At 38.0% G+C, this 22,644-nt stretch overlaps 1 long non-coding RNA gene across 1 annotated transcript; it reads left to right on the top strand.

The window, feature by feature from the left end:
• Positions 1-8,674: 8,674 nt before the first annotated feature.
• On the top strand, positions 8,675-9,967 carry LOC138891784 (uncharacterized). Its single transcript, XR_011408106.1, has 2 exons — positions 8,675-8,972; positions 9,653-9,967. It is a non-coding gene; the product is annotated as an uncharacterized lncRNA (long non-coding RNA).
• The last annotated feature ends 12,677 nt before the right edge of the window (positions 9,968-22,644 follow it).

The raw sequence follows: 22,644 nt of genomic DNA, 5'->3' as shown, positions 1-22,644 counted from the left end.
AATAGATATCTGAAATAAATAAACTATAATTCAAATAATTACAACTCCCAAAATCCGGTAGAAATAAGATACAAGCTTCTAAGAATTTATTCTCTATATCTCTATACATCAGAGTCTAAAGCAAATAAGGAAGACAACATAGTAAGATAGAAGGGGACTCCGGAGTCTGCGGACACTGGCAGATATACCTCGAAGTCTCCGCGTACATCTAGTTTATTGATGTCTGATCTGATAAGATGTACCTGGATCTGCACAAAAAGATGTGCAGAAGCGTAGTATGAGTACACCACAGCGGTACCCAGTAAGTGCCAAGCCTAACCTCGGTAGAGTAGTGACGAGGTCAGGTCAGGCCCTACTGGAAAATAAATAATGGCATGGTAAAATGTTTAACAATATAATAAGATAAAATGATAATGAAAATGAATCAACTAGTATGTCACCCTTTAATTACACCAAATAATGGCAATTAATACCTCGTGAAAATAAAACCGATTTTTTTTCAACTTCAAGAAAATCACAACAATAATCAAAGGCAACTGCGGCCATAAATCAATATCAACAAGGGCACTCCCGAGGTACCGCCTCGTAGTCCTAAATCATAATTAAATTCACAATATCTCATTTTCTTATATCACCGCGGGAGCCTTCACAATTTATTTTAAAGAAAATATTTTTTTTCCGAAATAGTATCCCGCGTTTTAGCCATCCTTATCATACCGCATGACTTCTAGTCGATTTTTCTACTAGCCACGCGTATCAAGCCACCCTTATCTCATCGCATGCGTTTCAACACCCAAACCTTATACCACTGCATGCGTATCAATATCACAATATATCACAATTTGCACCTCAAGTTCCCAAATATTTCAATTTGCCAAAATAAATCAACAACAATATTTTTTCATAATAAAGAGCTCACGGCTCATGCCAAAATAATTCATGATAATATTTTTCCACAATAAAGAGCTCACGACTCCATCACAATTAGTACGAAAATCTCACAAAGTATTCGGCAAATATAATAATTCACAAATTTACTACCTTGTTTTAAATATCAAAATTTTAAATGTAAAATACTTCATTTTTAATAATATTTGAAATTAAAGAAATTCCACCTTTAATTAATACACTGAATAAAAGAAACCAAGTTTCAGCTAACATGTAAAAACAATTAGCAGGAGAAGGTCAAGTAAATTTAAAGTATATAAATATAATCAATACTGGAGAATATAACATGATTTAATAATTTAATTAATATGCAATAGTGATCTACACAATTTAAAAATATAATCTTTCAAAGTTAGCCCGTGTACACACTCGTCACCTCGTGTACACGACTTTCATCACATTACAATTATCATATTAATACCAATCCTAGGGGAAATTCTCCCCCCCACAAGGTTAGACAAGTCACTTACCTCGACTTGCTCCAATTTAACCAAGTAGTATGCCTTTTCCCTAACTTTCCGACTCTGATCGACTCGTATCTAGTCATAATTAATTCAATACAGTCAACAATATAAAATCAATTTTCATAAGAAAATACTACATTTTTCAATAAAATCCGAACTTAACTCAAACATTGCCTGTGGAGACCACATCTCGAAATCCGGCGAAAGTTACAAAATATGAACGTCCATTCAACCACGAGTCTAACGATACCAAAATGACGAAATTCCAATAACAATTCGACCCTCAAATCCTCAAATTTATCCGAGATGGTTTTCCAATTTTTTCAACTTAAATCACCAATTAATTGTTAAAAACAGTGATGGATTCGGGTAATCTAACCAAGATTGAGTTAAGAACACTTACCCTGATGTTTTCTCTGAAAATCTCCCAAACATCGCCTCAATTCGAGCTCCAAATCGTTAAAAATAGAAAATGGGACGAAGTCCCATTTGCAGAACTTAAACATTCTGCCCAGTGATTTCTTCTACGCGATCGCGAAGCACAGTCTCTGCAAGCCTACACGATCGCGGGCCTTCTCACGCGATCGCAAAGCATAAAGCGCGTGGCCCAGCTTCTGCCTCGTTTCCTCTTCGCGAACACAGTCTTAGCCACGCGTTCGCATAGCACAGCTTGCCAAACCTACGCGATCGCGGACTCGCCCACGCGATCGCATAGCACAAAATTTCAGCTGCCCAATTAACCCTACGCGATCGCATACCTTATCACGTGATCACGTAGAAGGAAACCAGAACCTGCAGAAACCAGAACTTCAGCTATCAAGCCAAGTCCAAAAATGATCCGTTAAGCATCCGAAACTCACCCGAGCCCCTCGGGACCTCAACCAAATATACCAAATTTTGTTGAGCTCCTTTCGTTAGATATTTTAATTTGCATTAAATTTGTACAAAATTTATTTTTAATTTTTATGTTGATGTACCATATATTTTTCTTTTCTCAGTTGATTTTATCTTCTCTAAAGTCCGAGGAGATGCTAAATTTTGTTCAACTGCAACATTCGATGTAGATTTTTCGTCGCCTGCTTTTGGAGACATTACCTTCTCCTGGTTGTCCGGAAATTTTAGTCTTTAAAATATACTAGTTATAGCATAACACAATGTTTTCTAGCTAGTCGCTGGCCATTTCTTCAGATGTGTTCTTGTCACGACCCAATCTAACCCTGTCATGATGGCGCCTATCGTGGAACTAGGAAAGCCAACTCATTTCCAAAACAAACCGATATTTTTGTTTCAAAGAAAAATTCAAGGCTATTTAATATAAAAACCTTCGTAAAGGAGTTCAAATCAAAACAAAAGTGCGCAAAAGAGAAGTCCGACATCGGGGTGTCACTAGTCATGAGCATTTACTACAATTTGTCTGACAATTTTGAGACTAACATAGTCTGAAAAATAGCTAAATACAACTAAAGAAAGATAAGAGGGAGAAGAGCAGGGTTGCGATTGCCAGGCAGCTACCTTGCTATCCCCGAGAAAATCTGCAACCAGAATAGTCAACAGCCGCTACCGTGTCCAGCTACACCTGGATCTGCACACAAGGTGCATGGAGTAACGTGAGTACGCCAACTCAGTAAGTAACAACAGTAAGTAAAGACTGAGCAGTAGTGACGAGCAATAAAGCATATAAAGTTCATATCATGAAATCTCGGTGAAATACAACATGCTTTAAAACTCAGTGTTGGAATCAAATCATCTCGTTTAAACCCAGTTCCAGTAAAAATCATTTAAAGATATTTTTCAATAATTTTTCAAACAAAGGCTTAATGCAAAGGTGAGCAAAAATGATGAAATCATAATCAGCCCTTTGGGCAACATCACTTGTATACAGCCCCTCGGGCAAACCTCACAGTCACTCATGCCTCTCGGGCATACCTCACAATCACTCATGCCTCTCGGGCATACCTCACAATCACTCATGCCTCCCAGTCATTAAGCACTCGGCACTCGCACTCAGTAGGTACCTGCGCTCACTGGGGGTGTGTACAGACTCCGGAGGGGCTCCTTCATCCCAAGCGCTATATCAAGCCAAATCATAGCATAAATCACTCAGGCCCTCGACCTATATTAAACATGTTGCGGCGTGCAGCCCGATCCCATAAATATCCTCACAAATCAGGCCCTCGGCCTAACTCAGTCATAAACCTCTCAAGCCACTCGGGCTCTCACTAAAAACAAGGTACTCAGCCCAAAATAACATTTATATGCATCAAAACAGGTATAACCATGACTGAGTATATATTTTCAATCGAAAACAGTGAGAGGATAGTAAGAAAAAGGCCCCTAAGGGTCCAAACAGCACTGGCACAAGGCCCAAAACATGGCATTCAGCCCAATTTACAGAAACTCTTTCTAAAACATATAAATATCATATAGTTTCAACAAAATATGCAACTTTACAGTTGCCACGGGACGGAGCAAGTCACAATCCCCAATAGTGCACGCCCGTCACCTAGCATGTGCGTCACCTCAAAATAGTAGAATGATACGAAATCCGAGGTTTCATACCCTCAGTACTAGATTTACAATCGTTACTTACCTCAAACCGGTCAAATCTCTATCCCACGATGTTCTTGCCTCTCGACTCGGCCTCCAACTGCTCCGAATCTATTCACAATCAGTACAATACCATCAATATACGCTAATGGAATGAATTCTACAAGAAAAACTATCAAATTAGCCTAAAATCCTGAAATCGGCTCAAACCCTCCCCCCAGGCCCACGTCTCGAAATCCGACAAAATTTATAAAACTAGAAATCCCATTTACCCACGAGTCCATATATACAAAATTTATCAAAATCCGACATCATTTGGTCCTTCAAATCCTTAAATTACTCTCCAAAATCCCAAGCCCTAACCCCTCATTTTTACCCCTAATTTCCACCAATTACATGATTAAACAACGAGAAATCACCATAGATAGGAGTATTAGAGCCCAAACAACTTACCTCACTGAAAGCTCTTGAATCACTCTTCAAAAATCACTCCAAAAGCTCCAAAAACTGACTTGAAAATGGTGAAAATGAACCAAAATTCGCGAAGTATTCTATTTATGGTTTCTGCCTAGGTCTTCGCACCTGCGGCTTATTTTTCCGCGCCTGTGAGACCGCACCTGCGGTCAAGGCGCCGCACCTACGAACTCCACTTAATTCCCCAGCTTCCGCACCTGCGCCCCATGCCTCGCACTTGCGGGCTCGCAGGTGTGGCAAATCCTTCGCGCCTGCGCTCCAGCCTTGGCCTCCCATTTTCCGCATCTGCGCTGCAAATCACGCGCCTGCGGAAGCGCACCTGCACGCTCACATTCCGCTTCTGCGAAAACTGACCAACAACCTCTTCTCCGCATCTGCGCACCTTCCCTCCGCGCCTGCGACCTCGCACCTGCTGCTCCCCATTCGCAGGTGCGGAAAAACACTAGAAGTTCAAAAACCAGCAGAAACAGTAGCTTCCAACACCAAAATCAACCCGTTAACCACCCGAGGGCCGCCCGAGCCCGCGGCCCTCGGGACCTCAACCAAAAATACTAACAAGTCATATATCAACATACAAACTTAGTCAAACCTTCGAATCACTCAAAACAACATCAAAATACCAAATTACCCCCGGATTCAAGCTTAAGAACTTCAAATCTTTCGAATTTCACAAATAACGCCGAAACTTACCAAACCACGTCCGAATGACCTCAAATTTTACACACACATCACAAATGATACCACGAACCTACTCTAACTTCCGAAAATCCATTCCGACCCTGATATCAAATTTTTCACTGCCGACCGAAATCGCCAAATTTCCAACTTTCGCCAATTCAAACTTAATTCCACTACGGACCTTCAAATCACATTTCGGGCGCACTCCTAAGTCCAAAATTACCTAACGGAGCTAACAGCCCCATAAAAATTTAAATCCGAGATCGTTTACACATAGGTCAACATCCAGTTAACTTTTCCAAATTAAACTTCTAAATAGGAGACTAAGTATCTCATTCCACTCTGAAACCACTCCGAACCCGAACCAACCAACCCGATACATTATAATATAGCTGAAAAGTACAAAAGGAAGAAGAAATAGGAAAAACGGAGTTATAACTCTCGAAAGGATCGGCCGGGTCGTTACAGTTCTTTCATTTTTAATCATATTAATCTGCTGCGCTACCACTTGACCGAGACTTTCACAAAATAAATAAAAGGTTTTATGGCAAGTACTCAGCATAAATCTCGTCCGAAATCCTATTCCATTATTAAATCCACCATCAAAATAAAGAGAAAAAAAAGACCCAAAAAAAGAAAGATGACAACTTCAGCAGTATCTCATGGATTTGACGAATGTATTTTGAAATAATTATCAAACATAAATCTCTAAATATAAGTTCGATCTAGAGAGAAGAGGGGAGAGAGGAGAGAAAAAAGGAGAAGAGTGTAACTAAATCCCTTGATTGAAGGTACTAATAATAGTTTATGAGCCTTTTAAGGTGGAATGCATATAATTTATAAGTAATCCTTGTTTAGGGCGAGTAATATACAAAATTAGAATAATTTTGGTAAATAAGTTTCAAATATTGTATAGGAACGAAAAAATCCCAATTAATTTTTAGATGTTAGCCCACCCCTTGTAATTGATATTGTTTTTCATTTTTTTTTCATTCTTCTTCTCTTTCACTGTACGACTTTGCACGCCCAAATTCCTCTACCAATTATTCTGTTTCAATTCTCCTTTCAGATTCATTGCTGATAACTTATTTGGATGAAGAAGAAAAAGTAATACATAAAGAAATTAGTTATTCGGAGGCATATGAAATTCAATGTAGAGAACTGTGTTTACCACTAAAATAGGTTGTTGGATCATCAAACTAGAGAGAAGGTGTTGAAATTGTCTTAGTCTTATCCTCATTCCACATGTAATTTCAATCTCAGTGGTTTGATTAAAATATTTTTTTTTAAAAAGTCACCATTAAAGGTCGTTCGAAGTTTAGATTTTCGAAATTGGATTTTTTGAGTTTGTTAGTTGTTTGGATTTGGTGCTGTCCCAATTGATTAGAATCATCAAGAGAAGTTCAAAACTTAAATTTGAAGTGATTTGGAGTAGATTTGAGTTAAATTTCAGAAGAGGTTCAAGAAAGAGGAAGAACTCGTGACACGCTCCATTAATAAGATTCATTTGTATAATAGTGTATAATATTGTATAAACACCTCTCCCCCTCCTCCCCTCCCCCTCTCCTCCCCCCTTATACACATAGTGTATCATGAATATTTTTATTACTGTGCTTATATATTATAATACACTTTTATACAACTATATACATAATGGACCTCTATGTATAAAAGTGTATAAGCATCTCTGACGAATTTTTTGTACAATTTTTACTTGCAATTCTTTCAAAAACTAGTCCAAATATCTATCAAATGACTTCAAACTAATAAGTCTATCCAACACCCCTCCAAATTTTTCACAAAATCATATTTAAAATTTAACAAGATTAGCATTGAAGAAGATGAGCTTTTAGGTTTCTCGCGTCTATTTTTGCGTTTTTGTAGCTAGGATAGATATGTATAAACTTGGGCAAGAAGAAGAATGAAAACTCATGTATAGTTCACGGCTGAAAATCTGGAGAATAAAAAACCAAAAATCATTTTTCAAATCCGGGCTTATTAAAATCGAGCTACACTATAATGATCCCACTATACAAGAGCAAGGGTCATATTCAAAGCTAGTAAGTTTACGCGATCCTAAAAGACATTTGTTAGTTTACGAAGAAATCAATAGACTAATACCGAACTTAAAATACTATCAAAAAGAATTATTATAAACAGCATACACTTAGGTTAAAAAAATGTGTTAGTCCATAATATGGATTTATTTAAAGCAAATAGTCCATAGAAATGTATAGGTATATATTATCAAGAAAGCTTATATAAGTTTTATCTAACTAAGAATGGTTCAGAGTAATTTAGTGTTAGAGAATTTGCCATTCCATTTTCAAAGATAACCGAGTACAAATTATATTGTATGCTTTACTTTTCGATTCTATCATCCGTATATGATGATTGAACGTAAGGAACTTTCTTAACTGAAGATTTATCACCTAAAAGCTTTTAAAAGAAGAGTGCATGATTGATTGTGAAGAGGAAAAGTGACACATCGATTTTGTTACGTTACTACTTTAAATTATAACAATCATGTAACGTTTCTATTGATTAGGCAGAAATATATTTTTATTAAATGTTGCAGCAGTTTCACAATTTTTAAAAGAATATGATCTTTGAGAACATAAATAACAATCGTAATTGATCATAATTTGAGAATACAGCCGTTAAGCTTCTTCAATAGGCACCTTTTCAAGGAAGATGTTTCGCTTTTAGTTTAATTAATGAGTTAAATGGGAAAATAGTACAAAACACCCCAAAAAAATGGAGAAAAAAGATAAATGACAAACGTGTAACAAAAATGGCAAACTCGTTTAGGAATAAAAATCACAAAATATTTATATAAAATTTAAATTGAGAAAATATCAGTTACACAAGACTTAAAATAAGAAAAGGAACCAAAGCTAACTTTGTACATGTTACACCCCATGTTTTCGTACATAAAAGTACGCCATGAGTAAATTGATGAAAGTTCGGAAATGAGATATTACATCCCGTATTTTCGTACGTTAAAGTTTTATCGTAAGTTAATCGTTGTAAGTTCGGGAATGAAATTATTTTGAGATTATAAGCATTATGCTATTTCAAACAAGTGATGAGTGAATTCGTGAAGATGAGAGGGTAAGCAAATCGAAAAAAAATGAATTTCGTCGAAGGTTACCGATTTGGGATAAAATACGGTTTGAGCTACAATACCCGGTATTTTTAGATTAGTACCATACAAGGTACCACATGACCATGGTAGTAAGGTACATAAAGTGTGTCAAGTGAGTAGTATTTAAAATAATTTGAGATAATTCTTAATTACGTGGGTAATTGATTAATAATTGGATTAATGAGAGATTAATCAGTTGATTAAGAAAAAATGGTGAAAGTTTGGATAAGTTTAAGTGCAAAACGTGGCGGCAAGTTGGATTGCTAGACAATCCTGATAGTGACTAGGTAAATTAGTATCTAGGTGGCTTAATTATTGGACTTTCGGCTGAAAGTCATCCCCAAAATGGGGCCCCACAAAACCTCATAGATAAGTAGATTATCATACATCTTTTAAGTAAGATTTTCATAATGGTCTTTTGTTTGCTAAACAACGGATGATACTTTGCCTAAAAGCCAACTTCTTTGTCCAGCTTGTTGGGAGAAACTTAGCTTTTATTTGAATAGTATCTCTAAAAGTACACTATGTTGAGTGTACAAGCACCGAAAGGAAAAAGAAGCGCAAATTCGGATTGGTCGAGATGCAATTCTAAGAGAGCACGGTATAATCTTTCTCAAGGATATCATACGAATTTTTCCCTACCTCGATCCGTCGTTACGTGTTTTGTCACAATTAACGTGTGTTAGAGGGATTGTCGAGAGAATCTACTCCAGGTATATTAAGACTATCCCTTCTTTCTTTTTGGCATGATCCAAATAATACAAATGAAACGAGCAAAATACACAACTTTCATAAATGACTCTATTTATAGAAATACTAGGGGTGTCTATATTTTTGATTTTCCCATGCGAATTATTATTATATCTTCTGTTCATGGGTCTCAGAAAAATACGTATTTGATAAAGTTTAGCCAAAAGGTATATTGATTTTTATGGCATTCCGAGAAAATCTTATTAACATATTTCTTATGCATTTCATGCATTTATATATGTACATTGACCCATGACCAGATGGCGTTATATACGCGTATATGTGTATATTATATGGATATGGGATATGGGAAAATGTTATGGCGTTATATACGCACCACCACCTGATCAGCTGGTATTCGTTGATGATTTGCCCACAGTGGCCGAAATGATATGATGGGATGCCCTCAGAGGCTTGATGATGTTATGAACACATATACCTATGCATGGTATGACATTTATACGCATATGCATGACATTATAAAAATGAAATTATTCACAGAGCTATGCATACGTACATGTCGAGTCTTTTACTCCATGTTTCTCTCATGTCTATTATTTACTGATTTTTATTTCTTACATACTCGGTACATTATTTGTACTGACGTTCCTTTTTCCTGGGGACGCTGCATTTATGTCCGCAGGTCTCGATAGACAGGTCGAGAGTCCTCCAAGTAGGCGATCTGCTCAACAGAAGATATTGGTGCACTTCATTTGCTCCGAAGTGGCTTGTTTGGTCAGTATGATTTAGATGTGTATGGTTTGGTATGGCGGGGCTCTGTCCCGACCTTTATGACAATTATGTACTCTTAGAGGCTTGTAGACATATGTCGTGTACGTGAAAGATTGTACGGCCTTGTCGGCCTATGTTTTGAGTTTATAAATGATGATGTTGGTCTATTAGGCCCGTATGTCATGTGTATATGATGATGTAATAAGAAAGATACGTTACATTGGTACTCGATTGAGTAAGGTACCAGGTGCCCGTCGCGACCCATCGGTTTGGGTCGTGACAGTGCAAATCCTATAAGTTGAAAAATTATTGCCTTTCTTACATTTGCTCATGCATTTCAAATTTTCAATAATTCGCAAAGCAGAGCATTTAAAAAATTTAAGAAAAAATCGCTGACATTATTATTGTATTTATTTTTCTCCAACATTCATTCTTCTATTATGAATGGCAATGGCAGGAATTTTGAGAAAGATTTAAGATTGTGAAAATAATAGAAGGTAGGAAAAGGATATAGCCGAAGAAATGTAAAGTAAATTTTACACGCTTGTTAAGAAATTGAAGAGTAATGATTGTTGGAAAAGATATTTCAAAGAAAAAGAAAAGGAAAGTGAACTTAGGTGCATGCAAAAAAAAACGTATTATGCAAGCGCTACAACTGTTGGGGAAGTGGTGGGAGAAATAATAGGAGAAGTAGAAGAAAATAGGGGAAGTGCATTTAAAAGATTTGAAGAAGTGCCTTTTCGATTTGTAATTAAGATAGCAAATAAACGGTCAAAGAAGGAAAATTTGTGAGAATTAAGAAAAATGTGTATTCTCGTCAAAGAAACATGCCATGTCATCAACCAATACCCCTAAATTATATATATATAGATTGCAATAATTATAGAGGTATCAAGCTACTAAGCCACACTATGAAGGTGTGGGAGAGGGTGGTGGAGATGAGGATGAGGAGGGGTGTGTCTATCTCTGAGAGCCAGTTCATGTTTGTCGCGCCCCGTTTTCTCGCGAAAGCGGGCCTCGATGTGCGACAACTCTTTTGGATGGAAGATAGAGTGTTAAAGAGAAAAGTCGCCACCTAACGCTTTTTAAGGTGAGTTAGGGAACCTATTATGCAGATAACTCTGTTTGACTAGTCAACGCCACCACACATCGGGTAAGGGCTCAAATTACCTCAAAGAGAAGGTGTTAGGCACTCTTCGAGGTTCACAACTGTGGGTCCTGGCCGAACTTAAGACTATGTGGATTATAATTAGGCAAGATAAACAAAGAGAGTACGGGTCAAATGAATTTATTAATATAATGAGAAGTTAGGATTACAAGGATATAACTATTAAACCTATATTAGATGTTAAACGAATAAAGAAGTGAGGGGGTGGGGGGTGGGGTCCTAAGTTTTTTTAGCCTAAAGGATCACCCCGTGCAACATAAATAATACTTCACAACTCCCTTGAGGTAAGGAGTTACTCATATTATTCAGCGGGCACAAACTATCATCTCCCGCTACCCGATTACTATGTTAAAGTTATTTACCTAAGCGCTCTAATTCAATTCTAAGTTGTGCCCTATGTGTGCACTACCCGTCCTATACCTATGGTCCAGGAGGCATTGGACCTCTGTTTAGGATGGTTCTAGACATAACTTAGGATGCTCAAAATGATAAAATTAGGCGACATACAAAATAAATTGGACTTCAAATGAGAGCAGTTAAAGGCTCAAGTTAGCCTCCACACTTGGACAATAAATGCACGTCAAATAGGTTCTCACATTGAGCATTGGACAGTTTCAGAACTGAAGCCAATTAGAAATCATTAAGCCTTATAGACATGGTTTCTATGTGACCTTGGATTCAAACGCGCTTTTATGACATTACTGCTTCTAGTGGCTTAGACGAGGAAGCAGTAAACCATTTGCTGTTAACGCTGGTTTTAGATACCAGTTTTAGAAAGGTGACATTGTCCTACAGACATGATATCCAATAGTGGCATAGTTAAGCAAATGAAAATAGTTCTGGGAACCCAGCCTTGACAAGGGGATAAACAATATTAAGCGAATGACAGTATCCTATAGGCAATATCTCTAACAATTGACAATCGAACCTTTATTTTATAACACTTTACCTCTCTGAACAGGTTATCTAGACGGAGCAATAACAATAACAGTAGCTAATTGATTAGTCAAGGTCTTATAGGCATGATTTCTAGGTGAAAATAGAACATAAGCTAGTGAGATCCTATAGGCATGGTATTTAATAAATATTCTATAATCATACAAAACGAAAGAAAGTTCACTAGCATTTATTTCCTGTATGCTGTCTAGTAGCACATATCAGTAGAATAAATAGAGGGTTAACACCCGTTCCTTGATGGTAGACAAGTTATGTGAGTGTGTGAGTTTCCTAAAGGCATAATTTCTTCCAGTGGAAGTTAAATGGCATATACAAAAAGTCGGATAATAAGTAAATCACATGAATCCTATTGTCACGACCCAAAATTCAACTAGTCATGATGGTACCTAACCCAACCCGCTAGGTAAGCCAATTACCAACTATCTAATTCCAATGAAATTAATAAGGCAATTAATAAAAAGAAAATATCTAAAACCAATAAATTTCTCCAAGAACTGGTAGTACAAATTATGAGCTTCTAAGAATAGAGTTTACAAAGCTGGTATGAAGTAAATACATCATCTGTTTGAAAAATACATAAACAGAGTTTTATGAATCTAAGGCTACCATGAATAAGAGGCAGCTACAACCGAAACGCATGTACATCTTCATATCCACCTCCCAACGAACACAACAATATCAGCAGCCAACATCTGCACGCAAGATGCAGAAATATAGTATGAGTACAACCGACCACATGTACTCAATAAGTAACAAACCCAACCTTAGATTGAAAGTAGTGACGAGCTTGTACCAAGGTTGGGTCCCAACTTCAATAACCAACAATAGTTCATAACAACTTAAACAAGTAATACCAGAAGTAACTCAACAAACAAATGCTAAGCAAAAACATGATTTCTGAAAATAGTTCTGCCTTTCAAGTATATCAATAAAAATCCAAATCGTTTACCGGAGTTGCCAAAAATATGAATAAGTTTGGAAACAGTAATTTTCCCAAAATCCTTTTAATAATAAATAAGATGTTTTATTTTTTCTTTTCAGATAACCAGTGTAAAATAAATGCATCACTATGCCCATCTGCCAACATGTGTGAGAAATCATGAATGATGTAATAACGTACAGCATGAGAAAAAATACATCTTTATGCCTGTATGTCATGTGTGCATATCAATGCAATGTATCTCAGAGATGAACTCATATGCATACTCTCAGAGTATCAATTCACCCAGTCCTCCCCATCACTCATTCCTCACAGTCACTCAATCCTCCCAATCGCTCAGCACTCGCACTCGACACTCTGCACTTGGCACTCGCACTCAGTAGGTACCTGCACTCACTTGGGGGAGGGGCTCCTTCAGCCCAAGCACTGTAATCTGCACGGACAACTCATGTGCTACACGGATAACTCACGTGCTATAGTATCAATATCTGGATCCACACAGACAACTCACGTGCTGTACGGACAACTCACGTACTATAGTATTAATATCTGGATCCGCACGGATAACTCACGTGCTGCAGTATCAACATCTGGATCCACACAGACAACATCTGGCCTGCTACAGCGTGCAGCCCGATAATATAATTATCCGCACAATCAGTCCCTCGGTCTCACTCAGTCATCAATCTCTCCAGTCTCTCGGGCTCATAATGTCATGAAAATAGCTCGAAAATGATGATATGATGTATCAATAAATAACAACAGAGACTAAGATATGATATGTAATGACATGAATATGACTGAGTATGAATTTTCAATTGAAAATAAATAATTCACAGCAATATGACCTCTGTGGGTTCCAATAATACTGGCACATAGCCTCAACATGATTTTTAATGTGATTCTCAGCTCAATTTCTTTAGCACATAAAACTATATAGAAAATTCCAAGATTATTTGACCACAAAATTCCACGGAAATAATTATGTCACAATTTTCAAGGTGCACACCCACACGCCCGTCACCTAGCATGTGCATCACCTCCCAACAATTCACATAATAAATATATTCAGGATTCATACCCTCAACTCCAAGATTAGAAGAGTTACTTGCCCCGAACAAGCCGAATGCGTAACAACTTCCGAATGGCTCGAATCGAGTCACAATTAATTTGATTCAGTCAACGTAAATTATATGAATTTATTCCATATCAAAATACTAATTTTTCCACAAAATTCGAAATTACACTAAAACATTGCCCATGGGGCCTACATCTCAGAACCTGATAAAAGTTATAAAATATGAACGCTCTTTCAACCACGGGTCCAACTATACCAATTTTACTCAAATCCGACGTCAACTCGACCCTCAAATCTCCAAAATAAACCAAGAGGTTTTTTCACAATTTTCTAACTTAATTCACCAATTAAATGTTAAAAACAAGCATGGATTCGGGTAATTTAACCAATATTGAGTTAAGAACACTTACCCCGTTGTTTCCTCTGAAAATCTCCCAAATATCGCCTCTTCCCAAGCTCCAATCAGTCAAAAATAAAAAATGGGACGAAGTCCCATTTTCAGAACTTAAACTCTCTGCCCAGACATTTGCTCTACACGGTCGCGAACATTCCCACGCGATCGCGAAGAACAGTTTTCCACAACCCAGATTTAAACCTACGCGATCGTGAACTTTCGCACGTGATCGTGATCGTGATTCACAACATCACAGACCTACACGATCGCGGACTCGCCCACGCGATCGCGAAGCACAAAACGCGTGACTTCTACCTCCGCTCCACTTACTCTACGCGAACGCGACCTTCTTCACGCGTTCGCGAGTCACAAAATCTCAAAGCTACGCGATCGCATCCCTCTTCATGCGATCACGAAGCATAAAACTCAGCAGCCCTCAATTAACCTTACGCGATCACGAAGCACTAATCCTCTACTGACCAACTAAACCTAGGCGATCGTGTATAAGGAAATCATATACAGATATTAGAAAATTCCAGCAGCTGTTTAAGTCAAAATTTTGATCCGTTAACCATCCAAAACTCACCCGAGGCCCCCGGAACCTCAACCAAATATACCAATAAGTCCTATAACATCATACGAACTTAGTAGAACCCTCAAATCACATCAAATAACGCTAAAACCATGAATTACACCCCAATTCAAGCCTAATGAACTTTGAAAATTCTACAAATGACTCCGAAACCTATCAAATCACGTCCGATTGACCTCACATTTTGCATGAAAGTCATAAATGACATAACGGACCTATTCAAATTTTCAGAATCGTATTTCGACCCCGATATCAAAAAGTAAACCCCACGGTCAAACATCCCAAAAAATTGACTTTCGCCATTTCAAGCTTAATTCAACTACGGACCTCCAAATAATTTTCCGGGTACGCTCCTAAGTCCAAAATCACCATACGGAGCTATTGGAATTATCAGAATTTCAATCCGAGGTCATTTACACATAAGTCCTCATCCGGTTGACTTTTCTAACTTAAAATTTTAATTATGAGACTAAGTGTCTCATTTCACTTCGAATTCTTTCCGGACTCGAACTAACTAACCCGATAAGTCATAAATCAACTATAAAGCATAAATTGAGCAAAAAATGGGGGAACGGGGTTATAATACTCAAAACGACCGGCCGGGTCGTTACATTCTCCCCTACTTAAACATACGCTCATCCTCGAACGTGCCAAGAGTTGTTCTTAACCTTCAAAGCTCTATTACACCTTACCACACACATACCCGGGGATGATCTCACATCACCCTATTCTATATAGGCCTGACCACACAACATAGCTAAAAATTATTAATTTAACCTTAGCCCAAAAACCATGGAGCCAAATTTCTAACATCCAGAATTCTTTTCAAGACCCGAATCTCACATCTACACACTGTATAAGCCTGAACAAGCTGTATCCAGCCATAACCATAATCCCAGATATAATCACATAATATACTGCACAACTCGCATACTCGTAGCACTATTTCAGATCACAGTAACTACTCAAAACCAACCAAGTACTAGTATAAAACCCCACATTCAACAGAACCTCATTCTGAAACCTTTGTACACTGCCAATGATGAAAGAAAAAATCAAAAACTTATAACCACTCATCAGATCAACTAGCCATGGAGATCTCTAGCCCCAACCAGAACCATAATCCTCTCCTAAGCTGACTTTCAATATTATCCTCTCGAATATACCATAATCAAGACTGATAGTACCCATTCTAGGTCCAATGACCTTATATTATTAAACACAACTATCCCATAGGGATGCCACATCAAAATAACTCAAGCCACAATTGCGCAATCTTTGTACCCAAATATGGGAGATGTCTCAAGGAAGAGAACCGTATTACAAGTTCAACAAGTACCACGACAACCGCAATGTTACAACCAACTCCTCAAATTTTGTGAAGAGAATAACTATAGGTGCATGTGCTCAATTATAGAGGAAGGAAATTAATAGATCAAATAAATTATTATAGAAATAGAATTCCCACACATGGCACGGACAACTCACGTGCCAATAATATGAATCGCCCGGCATGGTCACGGGCCTCCAGTCCCAGCATATCATACATAAGCAATTAAACAAGTATACTTGTATATGATAATGAAATAAGATTCTCATGCTCATGGACTGGTAGAAATAGCACGCCATAGTGTAAGCACGTGCAAAGTCTGCTATCACACTTCAAATCGGCAATGTTTTTAACGCAGAATTAGTAACTACCCCATTTATTTAGGGAATCATCTTCTTTGTAACCTCAAGTATAGCCCAGATAGTTCTCAACAAGGTACGAATACAGTAAACGTTATAACTTTACGCTTAACAGTCAACTCTAGGCATAATATAGCCTAAGCATTCTTCCGAGTATGAACACTTGCTCTAATGACCGCACATGGGCTCAAACCTCACATATATACACACTCATAGCGCATAGCTTTCACAAATAATTAACGCAACTAGTGCCTCCACCGAGTTTTAAATAAAATAGTCACCTCAAATAGGTCGCAACCCCGAAACAATATACTTCTGAGAACTCCCAGTCTCCAAATTCATCGAACACATGAATCACCGTAACTGATCCCAACTTAAGCACTAAAATGACTAACATATTTTCCATTCACGATAATCCCATGAGGAATACTTTCATAATTCTTCCGTGCCACATAGCAATAATTTGAATATCAGCAGTCTATCAAACAGGTGAGTACTGCAATACCGATGAACATCCGTAAGTCAAAACACAACGCGCCTTCTGAAATGCGCACCCTTATCAGGAATTACCAAGCAGTTAGAACATTCATCGAAATATTTGAAACTGACCATGTTGTCCAACATTCATTACCTTCTCTTCAAGACTGAACTGTTACCTTGTACATGTAAATCCTAATCCCGCACAACAAACCACCTATTATGCCATCATGTGACAAGCACAAGAATCCCATTATCAACTCTGAGTCACCAGCAAATTACATACCTGGTTAGTTAGAAACCTTCCTCTTGCTTCCTTCCAGGAGGAAATCACAATACACAACATATTTCCCACACCAGTAGAAAATAGTCGGTTCAAACCATGGTAGAAACTATCAAGAACACTTTGAAATCCATCTGCATATAACCAAGCTATTATAACTAAATTCCTCTAACTCGACCAAACCATGTAGGTCACCAAACCCAAGAATATTGCCACCAAAATATCTGTAGAATCTCACCACATCATAATTACCCCTATAAATACTTCAACCGAAACACTCACTCTGAAAATACCTTATTTTAGTCTAAGGTCGTTTCATTCACCTTCCTGACACCGAAATATAAAATCCATAATGATATACAAAAATGCCACAAGTCTTGACATCATCCAACTTAAATATCAGATTTTAGCCATAAACTAATCTGCCAAAAATTCTCAATTGTTATATATTAATCTCGAATCCATTAGAACTTACTCGAGAGTCACCCCCTTTGTTCAAATCCACATTACACCGCCCAAGTGGTCCAAAAGGCACGTGCCCCATTAGCACAACAGCACTCAAAGAAGTAACTCTACTTTAATACCACCTATCAAATTTATACTCCGTGCGCACTACATCATTCACAAATAATAACTCACTTATCCCACAATTTTCATATACTCATAAGTGCAATATAACCCGTATCCAGGAAATTTCCTTACTCGAGTTATCCTCGATCTCAACTTCTGCAAGTCATAACTAACCCACCAGTATGCTTCAGCCCAAAACTAAACCTTTACATTAAACCATGAAATTGAATTATCAATAGCAGGCTCCCCCACTTGGCTCAAAGCCATAGATTAAAATATTCCATAACTCACAATACCAATACTCTATTACTGCCATAATGCCACAGTTAGTTCAACGAAACTTCTTCTCAAACTCATGCAACGCCAACCATAAAAATATCCCAAATCATCCGCTAAGCTCGCAATCATTCTCTTGACACTCAAGTCAACTTTCTCAGCCATATTCAAATTCAAATCTCCACACATATGCCCTGCTGGCAGAAAAGAAACTCTCCAATCACATATAAGTAACATACCTACGTAAATTACTCCGTAGGGGATAACCTACATGCTTAGCCTCAAATTGGTATCTTGTTATACTCTTTCGCAGTTACAATTACTATGAAATCACTTAATCTTTTTGAGTCCAAACTCATTAACCAGACATGAGAATTTAATTTGTCCCTAAATTTAACAACGCGAAAGATCCTTCAAAACATTCACACTCAAGACTGTATGTCACATCAAAATGAAAATCAACCACCCAATGGCCTTCCTTTACATTTCAAGGAAACACTTCTCGTCACATTCAAATCGTCTTAACACATCCCGCAGTTACATTATACTCATCATAAAGCCATTCCACCGCTCATCGAGCCATAAATTTCACTCGTAGGGACATCACTGGACATATGAGTCAAAATGTATAAGTTACAACTGAAGCTACAGAGCTTAAGTTGCGGTCCAACCATGGCCTCAAGTCCTCCAGACTGTCCCATCACCAAAACACAGAATACTCACCTCGAACCTCGTCCATGGAATCACAAGCCGACGATGCACAGCTGATACCGAGTGCTCATGTGCGCATACGAATGTGTTGAAGGAATTCAAAGAGTTATATTTCAAGCTGAATCAATTCCGCACGATAAAGAAAGAAATATGGGAAATTATCCTAAATGCCCTGTAGCCTCTCGAAGATAAGTATGGACGTCATCATACCGATCCGCAAGACTCTACTAGACACATGCTCATAACTTGTTGAACCTATGAACCTAGAGCTTTGATACCACCTTATCACGACCCAAAATTCAACTAGTCGTGATGACACCTAACCCAACCCGCAAGGTAAGCCAATTACCAACTATCTAATTCCAATGAAATTAATAAGGCAATTAATTAAAAGAAAATATATAAAACTAATACATTTTCCCAAGAACTGGTAATATAAATCATGAGCTTCTAAGAATAGAGTTTACAAACCTGGTATGAAGTAAATAAATCATCTGTTTGAAAAGTACATAAATAGAGTTTTATGAATCTAAGGCTACCATGAACAAGAGGCAGCTACAACCGGAACACAGGTACATCTTCAGATCCAGCTCCCAACGAACACAACAACATCAGCAGCCAACATCTGCATGCAAGGTGCAGAAGTGTAGTATGAGTACAACCGACCACATGTACTCAATAAGTAACAAACCCAACCTTAGGTTGAAAGTAGTGACGAGCTTGTACCAAGGTCGGGTCCCAACTTCAATAACCAACAATAGTTCATAACAACTTAAACAAGTAATACCAGAAGTAACTTAACAATCAAATGCTAAGCAAAAACATGATTTCTGAAAATAGTTATGCCTTTCAAGTACATCAATGAAAACCCAAATCGTTTACCGGAGTGGCCAAAAATATGAATAAGTTTGGAAACAATAATTTTCCCAAAATCCTTTCAATAATAAATAAGATGTTTCATTTTGTCTTTCCAGATAACCAGTATAAAACAAATGCATCACTATGCCCATCTGCCAACATATGTCAGAAATCATGAATGATGTAATATCGTACAACATGAGGAAAAATACATCTCTATACCTGTATGTTATATGTGCATGTCAATGCAATGTATATCAGAGATGAACTCATATGCATACTCTCAGAGTATCAATTCACTCAGTCCTCCCCATCACTCAATCCTCACATTAACTCAGTCCTCACAGTCACTCAATCCTCCCAATCTCTCGGCACTCGCACTCAGTAGGTACATGCGCTCACTGGGGGTGTGTACAGACTCCGGAGGGGCTCCTTCGGCCCAAGCGCTGTAATCTTCACGGATAACTCACGTGTTGCATGGACAACTCACATGCTATAGTATCAATATCTGGATCCGCACGGACAACTCACGTGCTGCACGGACAACTCATGTGCTATAGTATCAACATCTAGATCCGCACAGACAACTCACGTGCTATAATAAGCCATTGTGGCCTGCTGCGGCGTGCAGTCCGATCCCATAATTATCTTCACAATCAGGCCCTCGGTCTCACTCAATCATCAATCTCTACAGTCTCTCGGGTTCACAATGTCATGAAAATAGCCCGAAAATGATGATATGATGTATCAATAAATAACAACAAAGACTGAGATATAATATGTAATGACATGAATATGACTGAGTATGAAATTTTAATTTAAAACAAATAATTCCCAGCAATATGACCTCTGTGAGTCCAAATAATACTGGCACATAGCCTCAACATGATTTTTAATATGATTTTCAGCTCAATTTCTTTAGCACATAAAACTATATAGAAAACGCCAAGATTATTTGATTACAAAATTTCACGGAAACAATTATGTCACAATTTCCATGGTGCACGCCCACACGCCCGTCACCTAGCATGTGCGTCACCTCCCAACAATTCACATAATACATATATTCAGGGTTCATACCCTCAGCTCCAAGATTAGAAGAGTTACTTACCTCGAACAAGCTGAATCCAATATTGAGCAAGCTAAACAATGCTCCAGAAATTCCATTCTGCGCATAACAACTTTCGAATGGCTCGAATCTAGTAACAATTAATTTGATTCAGTCAACCCAAATTATACGAATTTATTCCATATCAAAATACTATTTTTTTCACAAAATCCAAAATTACACTCAAAAATCGCCTCGGAACGTGACAAAAGTTACAAAATATGAACGCCCTTTCAACCACGGGTCCAACTATACCAATTTTACTCAAATCTGACGTTAACCCAACCCTCAAATCTCCAAATTAAACCAAGAGGGATTTTCACAATTTTCTAAATTAATTCACCAATTAAATATTAAAAACAACCATGGATTCGGGTAATTTAACCAATATTGAGTTAAGAACACTTACCCCATTGTTTCCTCTAAAAATCTCCCAAAATTCGCCTCTTTCCGAGCTCCAATCCGTCAAAAATGGGCCCATTTTCAGAACTTAAACTCTCTGCCCAGACATTTGCTCTACACGGTCGCGAACATTCCCACGCGATCGCGAAGAACAGTTTTCCACAGCCCAGATTTAACCCTACGTGATCGCGGACTTTCCCACGTGATCGCGATGTACACCATCACATACCTATGCGATCGCGGACTGCCCAGGCGATCGTGAAGCACAAAACGCATGACTTCTACCTCCGCTCCACTTACTCTACGCGAACGCGACCTTCTTCACGCGTTCGCGAGTCACAAAATCTCAAAGCTACGCGACCGTATCCCTCTTCACGCGATCGCGAAAGCACAAAACTCAGCAGGCCTCAATTAACCTTACGCGATCGCGGATATCCCCACGCGCTCGCAAAGCACTAAACCTCTACTGTCCAACTAAGCCTACACGATCGTGTATAAGGAAATCAGATACAGATATCAGAAAATTCCAGCAGCTGTTTAAGTCCAAATTTTGATCTGTTAACCATCCGAAACTCACCCGAGGCCCCTAGAACCTCAACCAAATATACTAACAAGTCCTAAAATATCATACGAACTTAGTTGAACCCTCAAATCACCTCAAACAATGCTAAAACCATGAATTACACCCCAATTCAAGCCTAATGAATTTGAAATTTCCAATTTCTACAAACGACTCCGAAACCTATCAAATCACGTCCGATTTACCTCAAATTTTGCATGCAAGTCATAAATGACATAACAGACCTATTCAAATTTTCAGAATCAGATTTTGACCCCAAAGTCAAAAAGTCAATCCCCCGGTCAAACTTCCCAAAAATTCGACTTTCGCCATCTCAAGCTTAATTCCTCTACGGACCTCCAAATAATTTTTCGGACACGCTCCTAAGTCCAAAATCACCATACGGAGCTGTTGGAATTATCAGAATTCGAATCTGAGGTCGTTTATACATAAGTCCCCATCCGGTCGACTTTTCTAACTTAAATTTTTAATTATGAGACTAAGTATCTCATTTCACTCTGAATTCCTTCTGGGTCCGAACCAACTAACCCGATAAGTCATAAATCAACTGTAAAGCATAAATTGAGCAAAAAATAGGAGAATGAGGTTATAATACTCAAAATAACCGGTCAGGTCATTACACATATGGGCATGTTTTCTACCCTTGCATGCAAATATCAGAGTATACCCGTTCCCCAGTTTCACTATCACCCCAATCGTTCATTACAGAGTTATTACAGACCCAATGATAAATGTAATTATAAAATATTATACAAGCAGTGACAGTAGGCCACATCATGCCTAAAAGGAAATACCCAACATTGCCTGGGCCTTCAACAAC

Source organism: Nicotiana tomentosiformis, chromosome 5 (genome assembly GCF_000390325.3).
Source record: "Nicotiana tomentosiformis chromosome 5, ASM39032v3, whole genome shotgun sequence".
Taxonomy (NCBI): domain Eukaryota; kingdom Viridiplantae; phylum Streptophyta; class Magnoliopsida; order Solanales; family Solanaceae; genus Nicotiana; species Nicotiana tomentosiformis.
Note: the sequence above shows the minus strand (reverse complement) of the source record. Positions and strands in the feature narration are given on the sequence as shown.